The sequence below is a fragment of the Bemisia tabaci genome, chromosome 5 (assembly GCF_918797505.1).
Source record: "Bemisia tabaci chromosome 5, PGI_BMITA_v3".
Classification (NCBI taxonomy): Eukaryota; Metazoa; Arthropoda; class Insecta; order Hemiptera; family Aleyrodidae; genus Bemisia; species Bemisia tabaci.
The window spans coordinates 54,009,996-54,015,995 of NC_092797.1; the positions used below are offsets into that span (position 1 = coordinate 54,009,996).

General features: G+C 39.2%; 1 protein-coding gene across 1 annotated transcript in view; it reads right to left on the reverse strand.

Annotated features, from left to right (window-relative positions):
- Nucleotides 1-4,627, reverse strand: part of LOC109039849 (acyl-CoA Delta-9 desaturase) — a 72,675-nt gene extending 68,048 nt beyond the window's left edge. Inside the window, exon 1 of the mRNA XM_019055527.2 lies at nt 4,276-4,627. The gene's annotated coding sequence lies outside the window, so the exon portion shown is untranslated. The remainder of the gene's footprint in view (nt 1-4,275) is intronic.
- Between the last annotated feature and the right edge of the window lie 1,373 nt (nt 4,628-6,000).

Genomic DNA, 6,000 nt, shown 5'->3' on the forward strand with positions numbered 1-6,000 from the left:
CATGGACAGTTCGTCTTGATGTAGACGTGGACTCTCTAACAAAGGACATCCCCTCCATTTTGGCCTCAACTTGAGTGCTTTTTTTGAGCTTGAGAGTTGATTTCAGAGAAAACCAGTGGCACCATCGTGTTTCTCGCGAACTTTTACATAAGAATCAACAGTCAAATCGCAAGTTCCTCATCCTCACACATGCAACATTTCCGTTGAAGATATGCCATACGGCCAAATAGGAATTATTAAAAATAGTTTATAGACAAAAGTTGTTCTTATAGACGTCAAATCCATTCTAGAAAGCGAATAAAGGTAAATTAACAATTTTTCCCAGACACTTTCGACATTTTCCCTGACTTTTCAAAATGCCCTGACATTCCCGGCATTCCCTAACTGAGGCAACCCTGCTGATATCCTAGCAGAAAAATCCGACAAGCCTTAAGTAGGTACGTACAAAAAATTAAATGATACAATTTAGATACCTAGTTAAGAGTAAACGATCTGAACAACTCGTCAGTTCCAACGTTAACTTGCTCTCGTTTCTCCACGCTGGTAAACCTACTCAGAGCATAGAGAAAAAAACAGGAGCAAAAGTAAAGGTTTGCATCTTGAGGATTTGTACCCACCTACGTCATCACTGTAAACAGGACGCTCGTTGAGGGTTATGTTGACGCTGTAAAAACGGACCATAATGTCAGATTTTTTTACTTAAATCAACTCTTTATATAATTTCAAGAACTTTTTATACCTAGAATGACTTTTTCCCTTAAATTACACCATTTCCAAGAAAATCGACAGGATAAAAACGTCGCTGTACCCACTGACGTCATCAAAGCTATAGATACTCTATGAAAAATTCCAAGATGCCCGAAATGCAAACACCTCCTTTTTTTTCTCTATGTACTCAGAGTGCTCCGACGAGTCGAGTCTTAACAACCTCCTCCTCGATGACATTTAATCTGGCTCACACCATTGTTGACACTTTTTCAGAGCTAACGGTCGTAATCTGGCACATCCTTACGCCGCGCGACAGGACAGCGCAGACGTATACCTAAACCGGTGCATTGTCGACAAAACAGCGAAGATCTATTTTCGTGTAAGTCCGGAAAAGCATGGCGTTACGCACTACTTACCATGCTGGAGAGACACGCCGTATCAACATACGAATATTACCAAATTCACTACCGATAAAATATTTCTTACTGAGGGGTTTAGAATGTGTAAATGTAGGTACTTAACTCCGCCTAGAGGAGAGTTGTTTTTCTCTTGCTGGTCCCAAGCCCAGGAAAAGGAGGAGGGTTGTGCGTAGGGCTAGCAACCCTACCACGTAAAAAAAACCAAGCTACGAAAACCAAGACAAAGCCTCGGTACCCAGAAAACCCACGGATAAAGCGACCTAAAGAGTATGGATCACGGAAAAAACCCCAAAGGATGGAAGGAAAAGACCATGGACAGAACAGGATGGAGGCGCGTTGTCTTGGAGGCCAAAGCCCACCCCGGGCTGTAGCGCCAGTAGTAAGTAGTAAAATGTAGGTACTTGAACTTTTCAGATCCAGATTCAGCTGAAGCAATTGGAATGAACACGATCATTCCAGCTGTTTTGTAATGCACATTTTTCCATCACTATGGCGGTATTCATAGACATTAGTAATTCATGACAGGCAAAAAGCTAAGTTTTCCTTCATTTTTAGGTGATACCACATACCTACTTTGGAGTTCGAATAGTTGCGCGCTTGATTTTCACGTTAACGATGCGAGCATAATACCCACATTCATAAGCGTGGGAATTTGGACCGCACTAAACAGAAAGGAACTAAACCACATCAGCTATTGCCAAATTTAATTTGTGTAAAATAGAACGTTTAAGCGAATTCCTTTGAAATAAGGAATTTTCTTCGTAACTTGCAAAAAATTCACTGAAATTTTCACAAAAATCCGCACAACCGTTTTCATGAAAAAAAAAAAGGAACAAAATCCCCGGTTACATTCGGCAATAGATAAACGGGCTTGGTTCCTTTCTGCTTAACGTGGTCCATTTAAGACAGGTGAAAAGCTAAGATTATCCTTCATTTTCGTGTGATACCAAATATCTACTTCTGAGTTCGAATAGTTGTCCGCTTGATTTCCGCATTTAACGATACGAGCATAATACCTACATTCATGCAGTAGGTAATTTGAGATGGGCGAAAAGCTAAAATTCTCCTTCACTTCCGCGAGATGCCACATGACTACTCCAGTGTTCGAATAGTTGCGCGCTTCGTGTCCGCTTTGACCAGTACTGATTTATGTGTTGCCGCAAAAATTAAAAAATACATTTGAGGCGACGTTCATATTCTTGCTAAGTAAAACTATCAATAAATCTACTTTTTCCAAATCTGTAACACTTTTCATTATGTTACAAGCATACAATTCCACTTACTTGTCCTTAAGCTGACGAAAACTTAAGAGAAAAAGTATATGGTAAAATTTCTGTCATAACTAGAATAATTTACCAGTTACCAAAAACTTACAATAATACCTTCCAATTTTTATTTTGATCTAAAAAGCCCCCCTTTTATTATTCAAAGATTATGAACATTTCTATGACCCAAGCGAAACAGGTAGTTTTGTGCAGCTCCTGTACGATCAATTTTTGTGAAACTCAGTATACTAAGCAGCATTTCTTGATGGAAAACTTGAATATGAACTCAAATTGTCATAATCTTTGAATAAAAAGAGGGGGTATTTTTAGAAAAAAAATAAAATTGGAAGGTATTTTTGTAATTTTTTGGTAACTGGTAAATTATTCTAGTTACCTATGACAGAAATTTTACCATATATTTTTTTTTCCACTTCAGTTGTAGTCAGCTTAAGGACAAGTAAGAGGAATTGAATACTTGTGATATCATGAAAAGTGTTGCAGATTTGAAAAAAAATAGATCTATTGATAGTTTTACTCCGCATTGAGGTGCAAATTTCTTACCACCTGGTAAACTTTAATTTTGAACAGTGGCCTCTAAAGCTCATTAACTTAAATGGACATAATTCCATCAAATGGCGAACTATGTGTATTAAGACATGCTGACTACTGTGCTGTTATTTTACTGTAAGACTACAGGAACCAGCGACAGAAGAGAAGCATGACGAAAATACAAAGCGCGAGGAAAATTGAATAAAGGAGAACGCATAATAGAATGACTTTAACATGGAACGGTATAGTTAGAATTTTGCCGATTCTCAGGTTATTACTTAAGGGAAAAAAGTTACGGGCAAAATTACTAATGCACATTATTAGGTACCTAAACAATGGACTAGTCTTGTGTACTTAGGTAGCTCAGATTGGCGATAGAAATGGAATTAAATTGAAAGTAACCATCCTAATGGTCATGATCGCATATCAATTTGCAGAAATGTCTGGTGTGAAAAAAGAAATACTTGAATCTTAATAAAAATTATGTTTACAAAACCGATGAGCAGTACATCACAATACTAATATAAAATTTGCTTAACCACTATTCTACCGTGATGGCGATACGTAGATATTTCCGCTACCACAACAATGAACCTACTTTTGAAAACCCACATTCATGTGCTCATTCAGAATTGAGAGCTTCAATTAGAATTACTGGAAAGGGTCATTCAGAAACTAGTTTGACCAGACTTGTTTCTCAATAATTTAAGAGCAGTAGTAGTGGATAAAATTGCATTCATTTGGGTACTTAAATAAAGAACCTCAAAACTGAACTCAAACGGCTAATCTACATATTGTGGAGAAGGCTGTTTATGAATGAAATGGTAAAGATCAACAGCTTGCTATGAGGAAAAAAAGCAATTTCGAGATGCCAACTATGAATGTGAAACAACAGAAGCAGCTACAACCTGACTCATACACTAAGACATGGGTCAACAAACCTGATGGAGTGAATGAATCTCAAGATTATGACACTTCCGAAAGTTATGAAAGATTCATGTTTGATACGAAAAGGCTGACACGCATTGAGAGCAGGCAACAATAAATACTTCCGATTAAACTAACAGAATACGAGTTTAAAAATCATTCAAACTGGATCTCACTTTACGAATTTGGGTTACTGTTTATTTGTAGGTTATCAGTTGATAAGGGCCAAGTGGAGAATGCGCGGAGATTGGCAGTTGGCAAAATTTCGCAGACACGGATTAACTTTGTACGGTAAAGGCAATTATCAGAGCTGTAAGTGGCGGGGTGAATGCAAGTTATTCGTAGAAAACTGCCAAGAGATGAGAGTCGGCGAAAACTAGGGTAAACAATGGGGCTTAAGTGCTCACCTGTGATTAGTCCAAAATGCAAATCCCAGCAAGGAAACTCGAGTTGAAATCGGGATCAGCACAGTACTTAATCCAAAGCTCAAACTCACGAAGTCAAAGCGCACAAATTAAATGCAAGGAACCAAGTAGGTAGCGAAATACGCGCACATCCAAATTGGCACAGATCAATGCAGTTCGCGATTGATAGCACGACTGACTCGCGATTCGCGGCGAAGGTGCTTCTCTTGCCCGAACGATTTGAAAAAAGGGTAGAAGAAAGAAGAAAAAGAAGGCGTTATCCGCGGCGTCTCGCAACTTTGAGGTAGGCGATGATGATAACGGAACGGACGGGACGAATTTCGAACGCGTAACGAACTGCCCAGTCTACATTTCACGTGTTCAATTCCGAGCTTGTTGGCAGAGGTCATGTGACCGCTCCCGAGAGTGGCGTGATCACCCCTCGCTTCCCCTCCCGGCCCTCGCGCCCCCTCCCGCGGGTTCGCGAATAGCGATCCCACTTTTATCCCCACTCCCGCGGTTTTTGCACGGCGGTCCACAGAACCCCTTTCTTCCGTGCCGTAATAATAAGTTCATCTTCCTCCGGCTATGAGTTCGGCCCGCCGAGCCGCCGACATGTAGAACATTTCATGTTGTACATACTCATTCTAAATATACCAATTCCACCGTTCATTGGAAGGAGTATACATAGTAAATTTTTTTTAATATTTTTTTTTTTTTTTTTTTTTTTTTTTTTTTTTTTTTTTTTTTTTTAAACAAATACTTGTAATGTCATGAAGTGCCTCAGTTTTTTATTGAATTGTTTTACCAGAAAGGCGCTTCTAAAAATCATTTTCACTTTTAAACACATGTTAAATTGAATTTTAACGTGCTTCCGTCAAAAAAAATTTATTAAGCATTTTTTTTTTTTTACCTACATATTTCTTGTAAGTACGACTATGGACCACGTTGAGCAGAAAGGAGCCAAGCCACATCAGCTATTGCCAAATTTAATTGGGCAGTTTAATTTTTTACATGAAATCAGTCGTATTGATTTTTGTACAAATTTCTTAAAATTTTCCAAAGGACTCCGCGCAAATGGTCTCTTGTAAACAATTTAATTGTACCCAATTACATTTGGCAATATCTGATATGGCTTAGTTCCTTTCTGCTGAATGCAGTCCTGTTAATGCTTTTTCAGGTCTTTTTGTCAAGGCCCTCTACAACTCAGTTAATTTTTATCGCGATCAGTTTTCGTACGTCTTTCACATGAAATTTCCAGTGTATCCAGTCCTTCATAACCCTCTCTAAATAATGCTAAAAATTAATCAGACAATGAAAGCAAAAACTTTCTCAAGTTCTCTCATTCTTCGCGGTCAGCAGAACATTTGGACGTATTTCTATCAAACAGACCTAAGTATGTGGAGGTGAGAAATATGGGGTGTGCTCTAGAAATCTGCTTTAGAAGCAATGTGGTCAGTGGGCGCGATTCCTTTTGAAGAATTGGAAAAGCGGGATTTTACATTCTATCAAAGAGACCTATGTGTCAACGGAATGCGGGATTCATGAGCCGCGGGCACGGCACGAGAGCGTTGTGGACAGGGCTCATGAGTTACAGCGCCCCGACGACGTTCTTCCCCTCGGCGCTCGTGCTCCATCATCGCCGCTGACGTCACTGGCGCAGAATTATTCTCATTCACTCTTACGCAAAGAGAACTAACGACCACACCCCATATTTCTCACTTGCAC